Source organism: Oryx dammah, unplaced genomic scaffold (assembly GCF_014754425.2).
Source record: "Oryx dammah isolate SB20612 unplaced genomic scaffold, SCBI_Odam_1.1 HiC_scaffold_10, whole genome shotgun sequence".
Taxonomy (NCBI): domain Eukaryota; kingdom Metazoa; phylum Chordata; class Mammalia; order Artiodactyla; family Bovidae; genus Oryx; species Oryx dammah.
Genome location: NW_024070194.1, coordinates 16647051 through 16669460, shown reverse-complemented (window position 1 = coordinate 16669460; position 22410 = coordinate 16647051). Strand labels below are relative to the sequence as shown.

Genomic DNA, 22410 nt, shown 5'->3' with positions numbered 1-22410 from the left:
TTGAACCTTCTAACCAGATGCTCTGGTATCACATAATCCCCTGCGTCTCTCCACCAGCCCCCTTATCACCTACCCCCGGTTCTGCATTTCAGTCAAGGGTGTAGCTGCCTCCGCTGACTTGAGAAAAACCCTGGACCTATTTCTCAAAGATGAGAGACAAGGTTCTTTTCTGTATGGAAAATACGAAGTTTCAAGTGGAGGGCTAGCTCCTCTCTCAGGAGTCAGGAGAGTGCTAGGATCTGAAAATGCTCAAGCCCCCGTTCTGGCTGTCAAGGAGCTTATAGTCGAAAGGGAAGTGCCTCACAGATTTGAGAATTGATAACAGAGGTGTCTGGTGGGCTGCAGTCCGTGGGGTCACAGAGAATTGGACATGACTGAGTACCTGAACAACAGCAAACAGTACACAGTACCACTGAGTGAACAGGAAGTCGGGCAAAGAGGCAGGAGCAGTCCTGCCCTTGGGAAGCTGGGAAGGCTTTGCAAGGGAGTTGTGGCTTCTTTAGGAGCCTCCTCTCTATCCTTTCTATTCCAGTCACCACCATCTTAGTTTACACTCTTGGGACTTTGTCAAATAAGTAGTTTTCTAGTAGATCTTATACTGGCATGATAAATGTTGGTTCATTTCCTCCATGAGCCCACCCTGATCATAGCCGCCGGCCCTACCTATTTCCGCTTCCTTGGAGATAGGTCTTATTGAGATGCCTAATTTTGGAGGTGAACTTAAGGAAGCCATAGCTTTCTGCAGTCTTTCACTAGATGTCACTGTTTAAATTGGGGGATTGCATTTATAAGACCCCGATAGAGAAGTTGTCACATGTGAAAATGACTGCTTTGGAGAATGTGGATGGTTTAAAATAGCTCTGTTGGAGAAAATAGTTCAAACACATGCCCTTCTGAATGTGCTCATTTTAGACATCTTTTAATGTTTAGTGTAGTGGGTGAACCTTCACTCTGGGTTAGACAGACTGCCTGTGTTTGAATTCCACCCTTGCTACTTGACTTTAATTAATCTCGTTAAGCCTCAGGTCTTCATCTTTAAAATACAGATTGTATAATAGAGTCTGTCTCTGCCCCACCATCTTTTAAAAAAGCTCCACTTTACCATCTTTTTTGAAGATACAGGATCAAATGAGACAGTGTGGGAAGTGCTAAGTGGTATAGTGCCTGACATATGGTAAGTGTCCAGTACATGCTAGCTGTTAATTTTATTATTGATATAATTATAAACAACACCGATGGTATAGCAGAAGGAAAAAATGTTTTTCTCGAATTCTGCAAAGCTGCCTTAGAATTCCCAAGGTCACCAGTCCCTTGGAGATTAAGGTTTAGAATGCTATAAAAGGAAATGAGAACAGTTTATCACCCACACATGCCAACATGTAGAACTGTTCTCAATAGATTAAAGTATAACCCTATTCTACCACAGTTAGCAGCCACTGATATCAAGAATTATATCATCAACACAGTAATTCTTTTTCCCATGTCTCTCTAATATTACTAAGATATCTCAGCTTTCCTCTTTTCTAGTGCCAGGAATCCATTTACAAATTATTCCTTTCTTTTTCTTTTTTCCCCTTAATGTTCCTGAAGGAAGTAATTGGTTTTGGTCTGAGTCTTGTACAGCTGTAGGGAAAATGGAATCAGGAGGAGATACAGCAGGAATTCTCTTACCTTCTCCAAGACCAGCCATTTGATTCTAGTATTTCAGCTGAATAGATAAAGAACATTTTCTTTTCCACAGAGTTCCTGGAGCCTGTTGGCCTAAACTTTGGAATCCCAGATCCAATGTGGGTTGGTAAATAGAAACTGGATTACCTTCCTTGTGAGTTCAGTGAAAGGTCTAGTAAGACTGCCGCAGCGCAGTTTCATCTCTTAACTCATTTTACATGATCAGTTGCCTGTAAGCAGATTGTCTACTTGGCTCCTTAGACTTTGCTTCAAGCACCCATCAGTGTCCAAAGTCAGGGACTGAACTGAGAAGGATTTGAAATAGAGCACTCTTTATGATGCTTCTCTCTGACTGTGTCTGACTGTATTCCAAAGACAGGTGTGATCAATTATTGAACACTTTGGCATTATTCATGGGCTCATTCTGTTAGTACACAATATTGAGGATTGATTACATTTTTATTTGACACCCCTGCTCCAGTTAAGAGCAACTAAGTTTAGAATCACTTTTAGAATCTTCAATAGACTTAACCATTAACAGTCCATCAGCCCTCTGCCAGTGTATCGTATGTTTTTAGGGTATTATGACACATGTTCACAGTCAGGCTGTGAGCCAATCCAGATTTTTGAGGGCTGGTAAATTTCATTGGGGCTTCCCAGGTGGCGCTAGTGGTAAAGAACTTGCCTGCCAACATAAGAGATGCAAGAGACTCAGGTTCAATCCCTGGGTCGGGAAGATCCCCTGGAGGAGGAAATGGCAACCCACTCCAGTACTCTTGCCTAGAGAATCCCATGGACAGAGGAGCCTGGCAGGCTACAGGCCATAGGGTCACAAAGAGTCGGACACGACTGAAGTGATTTAATACCTAAATTTTGTTTGAATTGGTAATCCGTATTGAGCCTTTCATCTTTGAATTCTTCAGCACAGTTATGAAATGCCTGCTAAATGCAGGATGTTTTTGTAGACACCAGGAATAGAGTGATACACGAGACAGTTGCAGTCCCTAGTCTTTAGAGAACTTATACCCAGGGGACCAAGACAGAAAATAAAGAAAAACAAATGTAAGTAAGAGCACCTAAACATGCAAACAAATAAAGCTAGAGAAATAAAAACAAGATAACTTTAAATAGAGATGTGAAGGGGGAAAAGGGCTGATGTAATGGAGTGATGGGGTACTGTCGTGAGTTCCAGAAGGGCTCTCTGAGGAGATAACGCTGAGACTGATAATGAATAACGAGCAGGATCCGACCACATGAAGAGCTGTGGGAACAGCCACATAAGCCAAGGGGAAAACCACTACAAAAGCCCTAAGGTGGGAACAAGCTGGTCATGTTTGAGGCAGTATAGGTAGAGCACGGTGAGTGAGGAGGCTAAGGACGGAGCGGCCTGCTCTGGGGAGGATCAGTTCAGTTCATACGCTCAGTCCTGTCAGACTCTTTGTGACTCCAGGGACTGCAGCACACCAGGCCTTCCTGTCCGTCACCAACTCCCGGAGCTTGCTCAAACTCACATGCATTGAGTCGGTGACACCATCCAACCATCTCATCCTCTGTCGTCCCTTTCTCCTCCTGCCGTCAATCTTTCCCAGCATCAGGGTCTTTTCCAATGAGTCAGCTCTTCGCATCAGGTGGCCAAAAGATTGGAGTTTCAGCTTCAGCGTCAGTCCTTCCAATGAGAATATTCAGGACTAATTTCCTTCAGGATTGACTGGTTTGATCTCCTTGCAGTCCAAGAGTCTTCTCCAACACCACAGTTCAAAAGCAGGGGAGGATGGGAAACCCTAAAATGTTCAGATGTTATTGTCAGTACATCGGGAAGCGATTGAGGGATTGAAGGTGTGGAGTGACACAATATGATTATGTTTTAAAAGACCATTACATCTGTGGCATGGAGGCTGGATTGTTGGGGAGCAATCTGGCTGGCTTCATTGTTCAAAGAGGGTGGAATTCACCTTTGTGCTACAGAGGGCCGCAGCTGAAGCTGTGCTCTCCCTAGAATAATTGCTTTCCCGCCTAGGTTGTTTTCAGAATCTCCCAGTTCTAAACATTTAATCTGTGTTCTGGCTTAATCAAGAAGCAGCACTTTTCCTAGTGCCAGGCTTGGCAGGGAAAATGTGGGCATGGTGCCTTGTGTTGAGCACCCTGGCCTGGAGAGAATGAAGAAAGCAGCCTCTGGTGGACCTGAGGACAATGCAAGTGACCCTCGGCACCTGGTAACTTGCAGGAAGCTTTGGAATCCATAAACTTTATGTGCCTCTGCAAAACAGTTGCAGATGGTCTGGACTGATGATTAAATATCACCACTGTTTTGCCCAGATCTGCTCTGCTGTGGCCATCCTCTCCATGTCTGGTTTTACATTACAGTGAGTAATTAAAGGGGCACTGCCTTTCTGGTTACTTCCAGGACATCTTTTTCAGTTGGCTTGAGGGGAATTTCAGTTTCTGCCAGTTTTATGAGTGACTGCTGTGAGCAGTTGTTGTGAATGGCTACTCTTTGTTTTCAAAAAAAAAAAAAAAACAACAAACAAACACCCAAAAAACAAAACTGAAAACACAACAACTTGAAAAGAACTCTTTCTAACGAGAGGGAATAATTGCCTGCCTTTGCCATCTCTGCTGATCCTTCCAGTGGGAGTTCTGCCATCAGACTTGTCACAGTTAGTTGGCAGGGACTTTTTTTCCTGAGTTAGCATGTAGAGATCTGAACGGGCAGAGATAACACAAATTAGCAATGGTACAGGCCTATCTGCAGAGGAACAGATTTCCTTCTGACCAGAGGTGCTGTTGGTGGGCACCATCTAATTTTCTGTGCATCTCTTAACACTGATGACAGGACTTTTCTGCAAATAAAAAGAATTGCTTAAGCACCGCCCGAGCTGGGCAGTTTTTACAAGACTTGAGAGTTTCAAAGGCCCTCAGGCTGCTTAGCCTGCCAATGTAGTCCCTGAATATTATCTTTCTGGCTTCTCACTGGGGATCCTATACCTCATTCAGCATAATGAACTTAAGGAGACAGAAATTCTGATTCTTGTCCCTCATTTTTTTCTTTTTCCAAAGATTTATTCTTCCATCCCCACAGAACTTAAAAGGACACAGAAGGCTCAGTGGGGGGAAAAGAGATGGTGTCTGCCTTCTGGCTGATGTGACTTGTACGAGTGGTCGGATTCCATAATGAAGATTGCAAATCACTTTCCATCTTCTTGGTGCCTGCCCCATAATTAGAGGTTTAAACATTTTGTTTAAATGAGTAATTTTTCCCCCTACTTTTTCTGTGTGCTTAAAACCACCATTAGAGCAAGATGGAGACTGGTTAACAGTCTAATATCGGGCTCCATATTCTAGTTGTGCTGTTGGCAAGATGTTGATGAATTCTTATTTTAATTGAAAAAAAAAAGAAGGAGTTTTTAGCTGTGGTTCATTTTGTGTGAGGTGGAGGCACTTTGATTACTGAGTATGGGGAGTATACCCTTTTTTAGGAGCTTGACACCAAATCTAACAGGATAATATCAGGAGGTAGATGTGCAGCTGGTCTGGAAGTATTGCCTCTGCATTAGAGGTAGATTTGCCTTCAATTGACAGATTATCTTTGTGTTTGTCAGAGAAGGGGGTCACCTAAAGGGTTAGTATGTTCCTGATTTGAAGCAAATGAAAAACAGCTCATAGAGGAGCTTGTAGAAATTGTCATACTTTCAATGAAATAAAAGAATGTGTGTTTTCTCCTTCCTGCGTCACCAAGGCAAAAGAACAAAATAGAAGGTTGGGAACTACAAGGTATTGAAGAGCCAGGCATTGAGCTATTTGATTTGTCATTCTGTCACATCCTAAAGGCAATTCCAGGAAGACAGTATTCTTATTTCTATTACATAGGTGAGGAAAGAAAGTTCACAGAGGTTTAGTAACTTGCTCAAAGATACCCAAGGCGTAGGTGGTAGAATCTTTTTCCTAATTGAGGGCTTCAGTGGATGAAGGTGAAGGTGAAGTCGCTCAGTTGTGTCCGACTCTTTGCGACCCCATGGACTGTAGCCTACCAGGCTCCTCCAGGCAAGAATATTGGAGTGGGTTGCCATTTCCTTCTCCAGGGGATCTTCCCGACCCAGGGATCGAACCCAGGTCTCCTGCATTGGAGGCAGACGCTTTAACCTCTGAGCCACCAGGGAAGCTGGGTGAAGGTAGCTTAAAAAAAGAAACACCCTAAAGAGGAGAATGCAGCAGAATGCTGCCATCATCCTGCCTTGTATTCACCTGTGCTCTGCCACGTGTATCATTCTTGTCCAGTAGAGCGCCACGCACTGGTTATCAAATCCAGGGCAGCCGAACACCGTGCATCAGTTACCAGTCCCTGGGGAAGACTTCAAATGCTGCCCTGGCATCTTGGTATTGGAGCTGCCAAGGAAAGCACAACATAGGCAAGCACTGGATGGAGCAATGCTTTGCTCACAAAGAGAAGAGACAGAGAAAGATCAGCTCCAGCAGTGTGTGCCAGTCCCTGGTGGCCTCCCCGCTCCAGTGATGGATGGTCAGCCTGTGTGCACCTCTCTTTCTTATAGCAGCAGAAGGACCCAGACCTGAAAGTTGTGGTATGACTCAGGGCCGTTGACAGACATACTTAAGCAGAACAAAGGAACACTTGCTGAGCCTCAGACAGGGAAAGATATTCCTGTACAAAGTGATAAACCAGGCATAGGCCATATGGGTTCCTTATCTCTTGTAAAGAAGTATTCCAGGCCCAAGGCCCATTTTTATGTGACTGAGTGGGATTTGAAATACTGCATGCATGAAGCTGCCTTTCCCAACAATTCTTTATTGAAATTACTTGATTACCTCTCTTTCTTCCCACTGTACTTTGATTTCCTCTAGGGCAGCGACTATACTCTACCTACTGTATGCTCAGTGAATGTGTCTTGACTGAAGAACAAAAAGAATGAAGGTGAATGAATGAAGCAGTGAATCAGTGATCAGGTGGCTGAATTTGGGTTTCTTCCAGATATCTTTTTATGTGAAGACTTGGCACCCTCTCAGTTGCCTTCTCTTTCTTGTCTCTTATTTCTTGATGGAGAGAAGATTAAGCTGAGTTTGTGATTGTTAGTGGCCCTGGTCATAGAACTCACTTGGTTGGGTGAAATTTAACAGTTGATGATCTTGATAAAAGTCTGATTTCAATACTGTAATAACCCGAGAGTTGGCTGGAATTTTTTTTTTTTTCAAAGATCAGCACTGTCTCTGACTCCAAAACAAGAGATTAATCATTTGTTTCAGTTCAGTTGCTCATTCATGTCCGACTCTTTGCGACCCCGTGAACTGCAGCACCCCAGACCTCCCTGTCCATCACCAACTCCCGGAGTCCACCCAAACCCATGTCCATCGAGTCAGTGATGCCATCTAACCGTCTCATCCTTGGTCGTCCCCTTCTCCTCCTCAATCTTTCCCAGCATCAGGGTCTTTTCAAATGAGTTAGCTCCTCACGTCAGGTGGCCAAAGTATTGGAGTTTCAGCTTCAACATCAGTCCTTCCAATGAACACCCAGGACTGATCTCCTTTAGAATGGATTGGTCGGATCTCCTTGCAGCCCTAGGGACTCTCAAGAGTCTTCTCCAACACCACAATTCAAAAGCATCAATTCTTTGGTGCTCAGCTTTCTTTATAGTCCAACTCTCACATCCATACATGACCACTGGAAAAACCATAGCCTTGACTAGACGGACCTTTGTTGGCAAAGGAATGTCTCTGCTTTTGAATGTGCTATCTAGGTTGGTCATAACTTTCCTTCCAAGGAGTAAGCGTCTTTTAATTTCATGGCTTCAATCACCATCTGCAGTAATTTTGGAGCCCCCCCAAATAAAGTCAGCCACTGTTTCCACTGTTTCCCCATCTATTTCCCGTGAAGTGATGGGACCAGATGCCATGATCTTCGTTTTCTGAATGTTGAGCTTTAAGCCAACCCTTTCACTCTCCTCTTTCACTTTCATCAAGAGGCTCTTTAGTTCTTCTTCACTTTCTGCCATAAGGGTGGTGTCATCTGCATATCTGAGGTTATTGATATTTCTCCCGGCAATCTTGATTCCAGCTTGTGTTTCTTCCAGCCCAGCGTTTCTCACGATGTACTCTGCATATAAGTTAAATAAGCAGGGTGACAATATACAGCCTTGACGTCCTCCTTTTTCTATTTGGAACCAGTCTGTTGTTCCATGTCCAGTTCTAACTGGTGCTTCCTGACCTGCATACAGGTTTCTGAAGAGGCAGGTCAGGCGGTCTGGTATTCCCATCTCTTTCAGAATTTTCTGCAGTTTATTGTGATCCACACAAAGGCTTTGGCATAGTCAATAAAGCAGAAATAGATGTTTTTTTGGAACTTTTTTGCTTTTTCCATGATCTAGCGGATGTTGGCAATTTGATCTCTGGTTCCTCTGCCTTTTCTAAACCCAGCTTGAACATCTGGAATTTCACAGTTCACGTATTGCTGAAGCCTGGCTTGGAGAATTTTGAGTGTTACTTTACTAGCTTGTGAGATGAGTGCAATTATGCGGTAGTTTGAGCATTTTTTGGCATTGGCTTTCTTTAGGATTGGAATGAAAACTGACCTTTTCCATCCGAATATTTATACCAATGCTACTTTGGGTTGTAATTGCTGTTTTCTCTTTACCCAGCCTTATAGGCAAAAGATAAGAAACAATACATCAAGGTTAATTTTTATTTCGTGTTGGTTATATCTGGCACATCCATTTCCATTTGATTTTTTTTCCTTAAACATTTATTATTTTCCTGGATTAGGCACTTTCTTGCTGTGGGAGCTTTTTCCAAGGATGAGACATAGTGATTTGCCCAAGCAAGGTCACACACTAGTAACAACAAAGTTAGGTGTCCGACCAGTAGAATCCATTCTCTTCTACCTGCACTATTCCCCCTCTGTAAATTGGACTACTTTGGCAAATCCCATGGATGGAGGAACCTGGTAGGCTGCAGTCCACGGGGTCGCTAGGAGTCGGACATGACTGAGAGACTTCACTTTCACTTTTCACTTTCATGCATCGGAGAAGGAAATGGCAGCCCACTCCAGTGTTCTTGCCTGGAGAATCCCAGGGCCGGGGGAGCCTGGTGGGCTGCTGTCTATGGGGTCGCACAGAGTCGGAAGCGACTTAGCAGCAGCAGCAGCATCATTTCGAATGTACTGTATATTTTATACAGGCTGAAGACACACATGGGTTTCTGAAACAGGAGGTGATAGAGCTGCTAAAAGTTCACTTAAGCTTAAGTAGCCTTGGGACACAGATCTGTAGCAAGCGCAGAAGTCAGTTAAGGTGGGATAATTTCCCCATCACATGGTAGGAGTGTGGTGTCCTGGCAAGAGTGAGAGCTTGGGGCTTAGATTGACTGCTTGAATCCTGTGTCCACTATTTTCCAGCTCCTTGACCTTGGGCAGCTTGTTAAGCAAGCCATCCCCTGAGCTTTGCTTTCCTCACTTGAAGAAACAGGGAGTGGTCTTAACCTACCTGGCAGGGTTGTGTGAGGATTGAAAAAATAATGAAATGTCAAGTTCTGGGTATATAATAAGCACACAGTTAATGGTCACTGTTCTGTAGCTTGGATAACCACTTGGTGAGGAGTCTGGAGAAGGAATTCTTTATGATTTCTTTAAACCCTGCGATTCTCTGACCTCAGTGGCTCCTGAGAAGCTCTTGGTAAGGTTTATATCCACCTTGGCCTATTGAGGCCTGTCCTGGCTTACTTAGGCAGCTTTGTTTAAAAGAGGTGGCCAAATTCCCTTGTGTATAGGGTTTCTCAGCCACTGTCTCTGTTTTTTTGGATATGTTTACTGGAATTCTCAAGTTTCTAAGTAATTTCAGTCTGAGACAAGAGAGTAGGATTGATGCCAGGCTGCTTTAACACAGGTGTTATAAACAAGATTAAGAGGTTGTTGAAAGGATATCAGTGGAGCTCCGGGGCTAGCTTCCTGGAGTCATTCTAAATTGACAGCTAATGGGTAGTTTGCCTTGATAGCTCTCTCTGAGTTGGTTGTAACCAGCTAGAGATTCACCCACAGAGGAAACCTTCTTATGAAAATTCACTTTACTTTCATTTATAAAAAAATAAAGCTATTATAACTTGTAATGATGTCTTTGCATGATACAAAAAATAAACACACACACACACAAACAAAAACAGTGTCTTTGCACTGTTTTAAGGTAAAGCTTTTTTCAAAGACTTCCCTGATAGCTCAGTTGGTAAAGAATCTGCCTGCACACTGGAGACCCCGGTTTGATTCCGGGGTTGGGAAGATTCGCTGGAGAAGGGATAGGCTACCCACTCCAGTATTCTTGGGCTTCCCTTGTGCCTTAGCTGGTAAAGAATCCTCCTGTAATGCGGGAGACCTGGGTTGGAAAGATTTCCTGGAGAAGGGAAAGGCTACCCACTCCAGTATTCTGGCCTAGAGAATTCCATGGACTGAATAAATAGTCCATGGGGTTGCAAAGAGTTGGATACGACTGAGTGACTTTCACTTTTTTTAAAAGGCGATCAATTAACTTTTTTTTTTTTAACGCTAAAAGCCTACCAAGCTTCCAAAAAAAACTTTAAAAAGGAGAGAGACGGTTCAAAACAGTTATTTTATTCTACCATGTATTTTTTTTTTCTGTATAAAACATTATTTAATTATCTTGATCCTTGGTGGAGTTTCTTCCTGCCCAATAAGGTATGCATTTTGTCTTATCTAGTTTACTAGTCAGTACTGCTAGGAAACTTGAGTATCCTAAAATGTTTTTGAGGTGAGCAGTTATTAGTTTAAAATCACCTTGAAGCCACTTTTATATTCTTCCTGAGAGCATTGTGCTCGTGGGGATAGAGCTTGTAGGGGGAATTTGTAGGTTCCCAGGAGGCATTCACCCAGGTTACCAAAGAATTCCTTTTGGTCATTTTCCACATGGTCATTGGTTCCCTCTGTTTTCTGGGTAGAAGAAATGTTTCTGACTCGAACTCACTTACCAACCTTGTCTTTATTGGGAATGGAGGTATTTTGCTAACTTTAGTGGTTTGTAAAGCTTCTAAAAATAGTAAAACCTTTGAGTTGAGGAAAATAAAGTGCATCCTAGACAAAAGCAGACACGAAGCCATCTCTTTTCGTTGTTTTTGATGGACTCATCAACAGGCATGTGTTGAGGCCATAACACCAGATACTTCATTCAAGCCCAGAGTGAAAGGTAAATCGGCACTCCAGTGCTGGAAAGTACATTGTAAAATCGTGCTACATTTGCAGACTTTAAAATGTTATTTGTAATGTTGAAAAATACTCTTTGACAAGATAGTTCAGTCGCTCAGTCGTGTCCAACTCTTTGTGACCCCGTGGACTGCAGCACGCCAGGCCTCCCTGTCCATCACCAACTCCCAGAGCTTGCTCAAACTCATGTTCATTGAGTTGGTCATGCTATCCAACCATCTCATCGTCTGTCGTCCCCTTCTCCTCCTGCCCTCAGTCTTTCCCAGCATCAGGATCTTTTGCAATGAGTTAGTTCTTCTCATCAGGGGGCCAAAGTATTGGAGCTTCAGCTTCAGCCTCAGTCCTTCCAATGAATATTCAGTACTGATTTCCTTGAGGATTGACTGATTTAATCTCCTTGCAGTCCAAGGGACTCTGAAGAGTCTTCCCCAATGCCACAGTTCAAAAGCATCAATTCTTCTGCGCTCAGCTTTCTTTATACTCCAACTCTCACATCCATACATGACTACTAGAAAAACCATAGCTTTTACTAGATGGACCTTTGTTGGCAAAGTAATGTCTCTGCTTTTTAGTATGCTGTCTAGGTTGGTCATAGCTTTTCTTCTAAGGAGCAAATGTCTTTTAATTTCATGGCTGCAGTCACCATCTGCAGTGATTATGGAGCCCAAGAAAATAAAATCTGTCACTGTTTCCATTGTTTCCCCATCTATTTGCCATGAAGTGATGGGACCAGATGCCATGATCTTATTTTGAATGTTGAGTTTTAAGCCGGTGTCTTTCACAAGATGTTCAGGGTAAAGTTTCATATGAGTTCTATCTTCCTTCAAATAATTGTGGCAGCCATTGTGTAACAGATTTGTGTGGATAAGTTTTAAGCTTTAAAAGAAATAATGGTAATATCTGATGTCTTGGACTCCAGAGATCAAAATCATGTCAAAACCCTTAAGGAAATCATAAGCAGTTGTGAAAGAGCTAGGCTTTGTGAATGAATAACATGGCATTTCTCACTTATGATCTGGTTCTCACTCAGTCAGTCTCAGTCCATTCAGTATACTCTGCATATTTCCCCCTCTCCGTTTTCTAAAAATATCTTCACTTTTTCATTCCTATCTGTCTTTCTGCTAGTATATCCTCTCCCCCCACATCGCAACCACTCTTTCTGTTTGAAAGAGGAATGCAGTTTTGAGTCTTATATCTGAGCCTTGGGTCTAAAACTATGAATAATTTGAACATTGCTATATTAATTTGTTATTTAATGTTTAAAGATTAAGAGTGGACTGGTGTTCATGGTAGGTACCCACTGGGCTCAGTGTGGGTTGCCCAGATGATCTAGGGGAAGGAGTTTTACAGAATTCTCCGTATAGACAGATGACAGTAAGCTCTTCTGGTCAGTGAGCTTTCAAACAGGCAAGGAGCAACTATAGAAAAGAGCTTGCCTGGCTAGCGGCATGGGCAGAAAAGGGACAGAAGAGATCTTAGTGTTAGTTGAATGATGATGGCAGCAGGGAAAGATGATGCAAATTACTACCTTTGAGGTAATAGTTTCTGAAGTTGTGACCAAGGAAAGTGGATTAGGGGTTTGTGTATACTGCTGCTGTCAAAGTGGGAGTTAGAGTCCAGACCCAGCTCTATGGCTTCAGGCTCAAGTCTTGTCACTTCCTTGAGTCATAGTTTATTCATCTGTAAGTTATGAGGTTACACAGACACTTTACTATTCTTACCCTCTGAATACCACTTGGTGCTACCATGAGAAAATTTGCTAAGCTGTGGCCCAGAGGGGCATAAAATGATTAAAGATGTAAATACAGAATAGATGAATTCTGCCTGGTTGCTGTTATCTAAAGATCCAGGTAATTCTGAGAATATGCATACATTGTATACATTTGCTAATTATTGTTGTTCAGTTGCTCAGTCCTGTCTGACTCTTTGTGACCTCATGGACTGCATGCAGCACCCCAGGCTCTTCCATGTCCTTCACCATCTCCCAGAGCTTGCTCAGACTCAACGTGGATCGAGTCAGTGATGCCATCCAACCGTCTCATCCTCTGTCATCCCCTTCTGCCTTCAATCTTTCCCAGCATCAGGCTCTTTTCTAATGAGTCAGCTCTTTGCATCAGGTGCCCAAGATATTAGAGCTTCAATTTCAGCATCAGTCCTTCTCACGAATATTCAGGATTGATTTCCTTTAGGATTGCTAGTAGTGAATTATGATTTTGAGTAGTACATTGGTTTAGGTCTCCTCTTCCTTTGTCATCTCTCATTGATTTAGCAACATGGGTTAAGTACCTGCCTATGAGCTGGATGCTGTTGGATGCTGAGTGTGTTAGCAGCAAGGTTAGATCTCAGGACACCTACCCTAGAGGACCTAGCCTATGATTTAGTGGTGGAGATGGAGATTTATTAATGCACATGTTGTGTACTGATAGAGGTATGATTTGATACAGTGCTGAGGAAGCTCAGAGGTCTTCCTGGGCAGCATTTGGATGACTCTTAGAGAGGGTGACCTTTGAGTTGGAGTTTAAGGCTGAGTAGGATTTCTCTAGCTGGAATGAAAGGAGAAAGGAGGGTGATCTGTTCTTCATGGTAGCACTATGTATTCACTCCATTCCAAGGCATCATTTGAATAACTGAAGGTGACTCCTGGGTCCCTTCCAGATTCTTCTCTCATTCCCTTATTGGTTGTTTTTCTGTAGCAAGGGTTCAGACCCTGTGTTACCCTGCTCATGCAATATTGAGATTACAGTGCCTCTTTTAAAATGTGGTGGCTAACTCTGTTCCATGGGACTATAGCCAAATTGGATATTTTGCTTCTAATAGTGCACCGTTAATGTGCATTCAGTTTTTAAAAAATTTAAGTTGGCCATCCTGTTGAAAAAGATGTTTGCTAAAACTGTCAGCTCTGAAGTCATATCTCCCCTGGCAGGGACAGGACTTTATGTATTACTATTTTGAATTTAAACAGAGGACTTGACCCTGCTCATACTCTTTCGGTTCAACCAGTTAGGATTCTACCTGTCTGTACTACCATTCACCCAGTTTAGGATAGTGATCACTTCTAAGAAGGGCGATAAAGAAACTGGATTAAGGAGGGGTACACAGTGACATGGGATTAGAGAAGAGCACATAGGACACTTCAGCTGTATAATATTTTATGCTAAAAAAAAAAAGATATGAAATAAATTTGGCAAAATTGTACAACGGGGAGGGGAGAAGGAGAAGCTAGTAGGGAATCATGCAAAACAAGTCATGCCCAGCTGGTTGTAGTCCCTTGATATTGTTACTCCTGACTAAGGCTAAGGGTTTACAATACCTACAGAGTATCTTTTATCTCAACAAAACCTTTCACAAAGTCACTCAAGTGGGAGACAGAGAAATATAATTGTGATTATATTCTGCGTCAAAAGTTATTGTGAAAGTCTGTTGTATATGTAAGACTTTGCGGTTAGCTGTCATGAAAAGAAATTGAATCCTAGGCTCTGTTTTCTTTTCAAAGTGCTGTATCTTTGTTTTACTTACTCTTACTCTCCCTTGCCTGATTAAAGACAATCCTGTGAGGTAACAGAGCAAGGGCAGAGCATTTTTATAAATGCAGGGCTAGTAGGTTCAATGACTAGTCTAAAGTCATGTGACTTTTAAGTGGTTCACTAGCACTCAGATTTTCCGGATTGTTGGTCTCCTCTCTTTGCATTGTACTCTGTTGCTTCTTTCAGACCAGTGTAGTTCTATTGTGGTGGTGGGTCTTGGTTTGATATCTGATATTCCCTCCAGTACCTAATAGAGTGATATTCAGGTTCTATTAGCTCAGTAAATACTTCCTGAGTGAATGAATGAATGATCATGGTTCTGGTGTAGCTAACAAAACATTCATATTGTCTGTTAAAATGGAGGTGGTTTACCTTACAATGATTTTACAAGTATCTGCCTCTGTTAGGCTTGATAAATAAAGAAACCAAATCAACATTCGGCTTTCTGATGCAACTGCAGAATTAATCAGAGAAGATGTCAAAGTAAATCACAAACGCTAAAGAATAGTTTGTACTTCCAAAAAAGAAATTATGCACATTCTTTGGAAGCGAGATGAACATATATTCAGGCTTTAATAAGGAGTAAAGATTCTTTTGGTAGGAAAAATTGTTAAGTAGGGTGTTCATGACTGGTGATTTAAATCATAAATCACATCCATGTTGCTTGTCAGCCAATCAGATTCCAGATCATACGTGAGATCTTTGGTGATGTTTCTTTCTGATACATTGATTTTCCCCCCACCCCCATCCCTTGTGGACATTGTTAAAACCCACATTCTCGAGCAATTACTGTGCTCTTAGTATCTGTAATCTTTTAAATTGGGAGTTAAATAAATGAGGGTTCTGTTTCATATTTGCATTGACTTTGCTTTGAGATTTTGAGTTTTTGTTACCTGGTTTTTCTTCAGAAGAAAAGGTGGCATATTGCCATGATTCTTGCAAAGGCATAATATATAATTATAGGTGAATATCTGGAATTGCCACTGAGATATTTCTTGAAAATGTGATTATGATAATCCTTTATGTTGATAATAGTGCTTTATAGTTTACACAAAGCCCCTTTGTAAGATGTTTTAATCATCACAACAACCCTTTGAGTGGGTAGAATTTTCTGTCTCTGATGACTTTGATCCCTAATTATGAACTCTGGCTGATGATACTTGCAGCATTAGAGACTGTGAGCTTTTCCAGTTCTGGTGCCTCAGGCAAATTTGCAAGGGAGCAGTGATGTTAACTTTGGCATGTTTCATGCCTGCAAATATTGATTGAGCCAGAAGCCCTAGTTGTAAAATGTCACCAGTGAATGTGCAGCCAGCAAAGGCAAGGGAAAACTCATTACCGCAGCTCATCTGTAACTTCTGGGTCAGGCCACTCACTACCATCTGGTCAAAATGAATGTTTGAAAAACTCTTTTTATTCTGACAAAGTGTAATCAGGCGAGGTTAACAGCAGATGATTTCTGAGCACTTCGAATTGGTTAGAGCAATCCGTCCACAATCTTGGGTTTGTGGCATCCCATATGTCTAATCATCTGAAGAGGTATCTGAAAGCTTTAAAATTATGAAATCCCAAAATAAAGGTAGGAAGGAATTTAATTATGTATATACCTCCCTTAACTGTGTTGCATATACTCTTCCCCTCTCATATTGAAAGTGTTTATTTTGAAAAGAAAAGGCAATGGGAGAGGCAGAATGAAATAGGATTACTGTCTTAAAATTTAAGATTTTTTTTTTTAATGCGAGAGTGAGACTAAACCAATTTTATATTGCTTTAAGGAGAAAGATTATGGACTGGGGAAGAAAATTATAAGTTGAAAGGTTTCTCCTTAATTGAATGAACTCTCTGAGTGATCCGGAGATGGAGAGGGTGCAGTTTAGGGAGAAGGTGAAGTTTCTGGCCGCCAGAAGTGTTGGGAAAGCCCCAACCTATACCACAGTGTTTTAAAGGGTCTTCACACCTCAGAAAGATAATCCGGTTAGATGAAGGGTTCCTGAAGTCTGGATTGTCTCTAGCACTTCAGAATTATTGCACAAGGTTTCGAATCCAGATGTACACAAGCATTTTCTGTAGAAAGAATCTCAGTCTCGCAAAATCTCTCTGAAAATTGATCAATCTCTTCTCTATTTCTGTCAGCTCTGCTCTTCTCTCTCTCAGAAATGTGGGAATTAAAAACACAAATTCAATGGAAAAGTATTACCAAATACATAGAAACTATTTGTTGTCATTGTGCATTTTCTTACTCACTGGATACTAAAAAATGCAGCTGGGTATGGGGTCTGTCAAATATGTTGACATTAAAAATGGGATTCTTATTTTAAAAACTGATAATGGGCAATACCCTTTCCAACCTTGAATTTCTTTGATTTTGAGTCAGGTGTGTCCAAGAGAGATACATGTATTGTCTTCTATGGGCTAAACTGTGATCAGCACTTTAGAAAGACTAGCCTTTATGTGTATACATACATATATACACAAATGTCTGTGTGAAAGCGGTTGTTGTTCCTAGTTTGTAGATTGAAAAAACTCAAACCTGGAATGAGTAAGTTACTTTCCAGGGCTGCTAAGTAAAGGGACCAGGATCTGAATTTAGGAGAATCTGACTCCAAAATTCCGTCTCCAAACAGGATATCACCACTGCACACAGGTTAGAAATGACTGATTAGTATGGCAAAGGAGGAAACAAACTATATTGGGAATTAGAAGCCTTATGTTATTACCTACCACAGACAAGGTGCTTAAACACACTGAGCTCAGATTTCCCTATTTCTATAAAAAGAGGGACAAACTAGATTATCTCTTTCAGCTCAGATTTCTGAGTCTTTCCTATTGTTTGATATTTAGGAAACGGCCCTTTGTGCCCCCACTTGGAAGGCCCATATTCTGAAGATATGTGACCTGCTTGGTGCTAGGTGAAGAATTCCTGGTTTATTATAAAGTTAACAGATTTCCTTTGAGTTTTTCCATTTCCTTAATAAAATCGAACATATTTTTTCTGCCATTAACATCAAAGTACATTTTGTGAAAATGACTCCATTTCTTAGCCAGGTAGCTCGGAATATTGAGCTACATTTAAATGTTCCCCCCACAAACGCACGTCTACATTATATGCTAGTACAAATGTGCTCTTCACATTAATAATTGCACTGTGTTTTCATAATTTATCATAATGGTACCATTATTGCTTATTATAGAAGTCCCCTTTCTTCCCCCCATCCCCAAGTCTAATTGAGGTCGAGACAGACCATAAATGCGATAATATAGATTGCATGCTCAGAGGAAATGGAGTTGGTTTCCTAGTGGAGTTTTAATTTAGGATTCGTTCTGGTGAGGTAGCCTCTTCCTATGGTACATTACTTTGAGCCCAATATAACTGCATTTTCCCACAGCCCCTCATTATAGCTACAGCTTCTCATTGCTTTTTAATTAAAAAGAGAGAGAGAGACAGAGAAAGAGAGAGAGGGGGAAAAATGAAACCTAAAGCTCTAGGTTGGATATTGTCTGGGTATGCAGGGAGTATTCTAGGCATATTGTTTATTTAACTTTTTAATGCTTCAAAGCTTTCATGGAGATGTCTAGATTTTTATTTCTAGTCAGATGGGTGTATATATATATATATATATATATATATATATATATATCTCATCCATCATACACAAACACAAGGCTTCAAGATTTTTGGAAAGTTAAAAATATATATTTATATATGCATATATATATATACACACACACATATAATATATATGTAATATGTATTCTTGGAGCTTCCTATTGGCTTTGAGCATGTGGGAACCCTTTGTGTAGACTAGAAAGGATACCAGCTGTATCCTGCAGTTGGCTGGTGGCAAACTCTTAGTGAGCATTTATTCCACTCACCACCTATTGGGAGTAAGGCAGGGAATTGTAAAAGACGGTAAAAATCCTTAAAGGCTGATGTTCTAGTACATCATAAGTTAGAAGTTAATCATTTTTTTGCTGTGGGCAACAGCAGCTGAGAAATGACTTTATTAAGAACAGTTTCTTTTGTCATTCCTTCATCTTGAGGGATTCCAAACACCTTTCAGATACCCAAACAAATTAATCTCCAAAGGTGACTGGTAAGAATGACTTAATCCTCTTGGGACTGGTTGTGTGAGACACAAGGAGACCTCAGGCCTGAGCTGCTGACCTCTCTCTGACAGGTTGTGAGTGTTCTGTTTCCTTTCTGGATCCAGAGCCCTTTGGCTCTTCCATAGTGAATTCAGTTTGACAGCTCCTTGGTTCTTCCCGGCCTGCATAGTCTTGCTTTGTTTTATGCAACTGAGCACTCCCTCAGTGGTGAATATGGGTAAATATAATCTAGAAGTTTATTTCTGGGTCAGGATGTTGTTAGCTTCATAGGTTTTAATGGGTGATCTTTCATAAATAGGACTTCAGCTTTGTATGAGTGCCTATTTCATTCAGTGTTGCCAGAAACCCAATTTTATTTTGACATTATCAGGGAACAGGAACCCCTCAGATGAAAATTCCTTAGACCTGGGATGTCAGTAAGGTAGCCACTAGCTGCATATGTCTGTTGGGCACTGAAATGGGGCACTGAATAGGCCTGTGTTGAGATGCATCACGAGGGTAAAATACATCCACCAAATTCCAAAGATTTAGTATTAAAAAAAAAAAGTGAAATACATCATGAGTAACTTTTTATATTCATTGCATGTTAAAATGATAATATTTTAGATATATTGGATTAGATAAAATAAAATTAATTTTGCATATTTCTTTTTACTTTTTAAAGTTCGGCAGCTAAAAAAATCTTAAATTACATCTTTGGCTTACAGTGTATTTTGACGGACTGCTGTGGCCTAGACTTTCAAGCCCCTTGAGAGCAGAGCAGTGTTTGTCTATTTTCACATGTGTCCCTAGTCCCCAGCACAGTGCCTTGCATGAAGTTGGCGTTTACTATATCTTTGTTAAAGAAATGAATTTTTAACCTTTATTACTTAGAGTGGTCAGATTTCAGAAATGAATAGAAATTTCTCTATTTGGAGGGTTATTTGTATCTCAAAGAATTGAGAGTTGAGAAGTGAAGGACAGAAATTCTTAAAATTTTGCCTTGGGAGAGAAAAATGCTGAAATAAAACATATCCAAGCCTTTGAACAACTTATCCGTCTGTTGGAGGGTGGGATGGGAAGCTGGTATGTTGGTGAAGGAGCCATGCTGAACTATCCCAGTGGGTATCCCTGTGTTTGTTTCTGTCATAGAGTTGTCCTCCATGAGAGGAGGTAAAGCTGAATACCCTGTGTGAAGAGGAAGGAAATTGGAGATGCAGTGGGTAAACCTAAAGGTTGCCCTCTTAGGAATGTGCTTAAAACTCTTCATGAAGATTAGCAAAGCTATTCTTGTCTCCAAAATCCATTCTCGCGGTCTATCCCAGGTCCCCATTTAGACATTACCCTAATGGAAGCCTGGGACTGGTACTAGGCCAGGCTGATGACTCGAGGGTCCTTCAAGCTTTGGAGTTCTTTAATAAGTTATTTGTTGAATGAATGGCCTAGCAAATGCTACTTTAACTTGGCCTAGGTCTTGTATGACTTAGGTTCATGGGTATTTGTTCTAGCCTGAAAGTCCCTCAAATCTGTCTCAGTTAGAGTTCTGGAATCATGGAAATTGGCAAACTTGCCAGAGATCGGTTTCAACTTTTAGAAGGCACTGGGTTGTCTTTACAAGAGTTTATTAAAGGATCTCAGGCATCCTGTCTCCCTGCTTATAAAATAGAACTGTTAATTACTTCTTGTCCCCAGAGATGGGGTGAAGATGAAAAGGAGCGCTTTAAGTTCTGCAGAAGGAAAGTGCTATTTCATTGGAAATTATTATTATCAGTGGTAAAAATGAAACTCCTCCCTGACCTCTGAAACGTTTGTTTTATGGAAGTAGATTAGAAGATGTGTTCAAAAGAGCCATTGCCAGTATTCTTTTTTGCATTTTTAAACTGTGGCTGAATTTAGCTTTCCACTTTAACTGTGGTCCACTGCCTTTTCTCTCTGCTCTGAGATAAACAATCCAGAAATCTCCTCTCCGTGGAAAACTATGGAGTTCATACTTTGACTTGGCTGCTGCAATAGGCTCACACTAATCAGAACCACAGCAGGGCTTATTTTATGAGCCCGAAAGAATTAGTGCTCCCGGGAGGGCTGAAGTTCCTTACCTGCTGGGGAGCTACGGATTTCTAGTTTAGAGCCTGCCCTCCTTTCAGAGCTAACTACCTCCTTCTCCTTCTCACGTGAAAACCACCACCTCCTTTTCCTTGTGCTCTGTGGTTACTGCCATGTTGATTTCCTTTTTCTTCTTCTCCTTTTTAAAATGTCGACGGGTAATAATGGCAGCAGTTTCGGTAATTTTTATATTTATGGAAATAGAGTGTGATCATATGAAAATAATCTATCCCAGGGAGACTCAGGAGCAGAGCGAAAAATAGCAGGTGGTACCCCACAAACCAAGTTGTCTACCGTGAGTTTTCTAAGCGGTGTCGTATGCTGAGACTTACTGAAGCACCTGGTGTGTGGACCCAGCAGGGAACTTGAATATAGAGGGAATGACTTTGCACCACTGGGGTGGTGGAGTTCAGTAACAGTGTGGCTTATAAGGCACAAGATGAGATGTGTAACATGTAGAAGAGAAATTTGTCTGTTATCACCAAACAACTTAGCAGGATGGCAGTGAATGCAGCGTTTTCTTCACTTTGCTAATAACATACCACGTTGCACCTAGCATACTGTTGGTGTGTGCAGTTAGTATACCAGATAAAGAAAAGCTCACTGAAGAGTCTAACACAAGTGTTTTGGGTTGCAGAAGACACAATCATTTGATGAATTCACTCACAGAAATAATTTTATATGCTTCCCAGGTGGCTCAGCGGTAAAGAATCCACCTGCCAAGCAGGAGACATGGGTTCGATCCCTGGGTTGGGAAGATTTCCTGGAGAAGGAAATGGCAACCCTGTTCAGTATTCTTGCCTGGGAAGTCCCATGGACAGAGGAGCCTGGCAGGCTACAGTCCATGGGGTCTCAAAAGCGTCTTACATGACTTAGAAACTAAATAACAAAAATAATTTTAATTTGTCTAGTACTGTTATATGAATAATTTAGAGTTCTTTCACTAATGTTTGCAGCCATTTGGTACAAACTTGAGATAAATAAGTTCTTGTAATCTAATGTATAACAGAATGACTATAGTTAATAATACTATATTATGTACTTGAAAGTTACTAAGATCTTAAATGTCCTTACCATCGAGGGTGGGGGGGAAGTGTAATTATGTGAGGTGATGGAGTTGTTAACTCACCTTATTGTGCTGTTATTCGCAATATGTGTGTGAATCACATCATGTTGTCATGTGTACACTTTAAACTTGCACAGTGATTAAGTTTTTAATGTCAGTTTATATTAACTGACATAATGTCAGTTATATTTCAATAAAGCTGAAAAAAATGGTTCAGATACACAAAGAAACATTTTCTTTTTTAACTACACAGGGAGAAAAGTGTTGTAATCTCCATTTTCAGATGCGAAAACTAAAGGTTAGAGACATTAAACGAGGTGCCCGAAGCTGCACAGTAGCACTCGGAGCTGAAGGGAGGCATCGGGCTGTTGGGTGTCTACTGCAGTGCTCTTCCTCCTCAGTTCTGAAGGCACTGAGTTCAGAAGTGCTCCGGTTTAGGCCAATTGAATGGCAAGCAGTTGTAAAAACTGCTGGTTTGTGACCGTGGGTAATCATTGACCTTTGACCTTACTGTACTTGCCTGTAAAGTAGGAATTTAAAGTGTTGTAGACCCTTGGAAGTTGTATATGTAGTATTCTTTGTTTGAGCTGCTTGTGAGTGACTGTAATCTGTCTCAGACCTGAATTAAAACCATGTGCTAAGGGATTGGTATTGCAGACTGAATCCTAACTCTTCAGTTCAGTTCAGCCGCTCAGTCATGTCCAACTCTTTGCAACCCCATGAATCGCAGCATGCCAGGCCTCCCTGTCCATCAC

General features: G+C 41.3%; 1 protein-coding gene across 2 annotated transcripts in view; it reads left to right on the top strand.

Moving 5' to 3' along the window:
* Window positions 1-22410, top strand: part of CTNNBL1 (catenin beta like 1) — a 161561-nt gene that overhangs the window by 9239 nt on the left and 129912 nt on the right. The gene's annotated exons all lie outside the window — the stretch shown is intronic.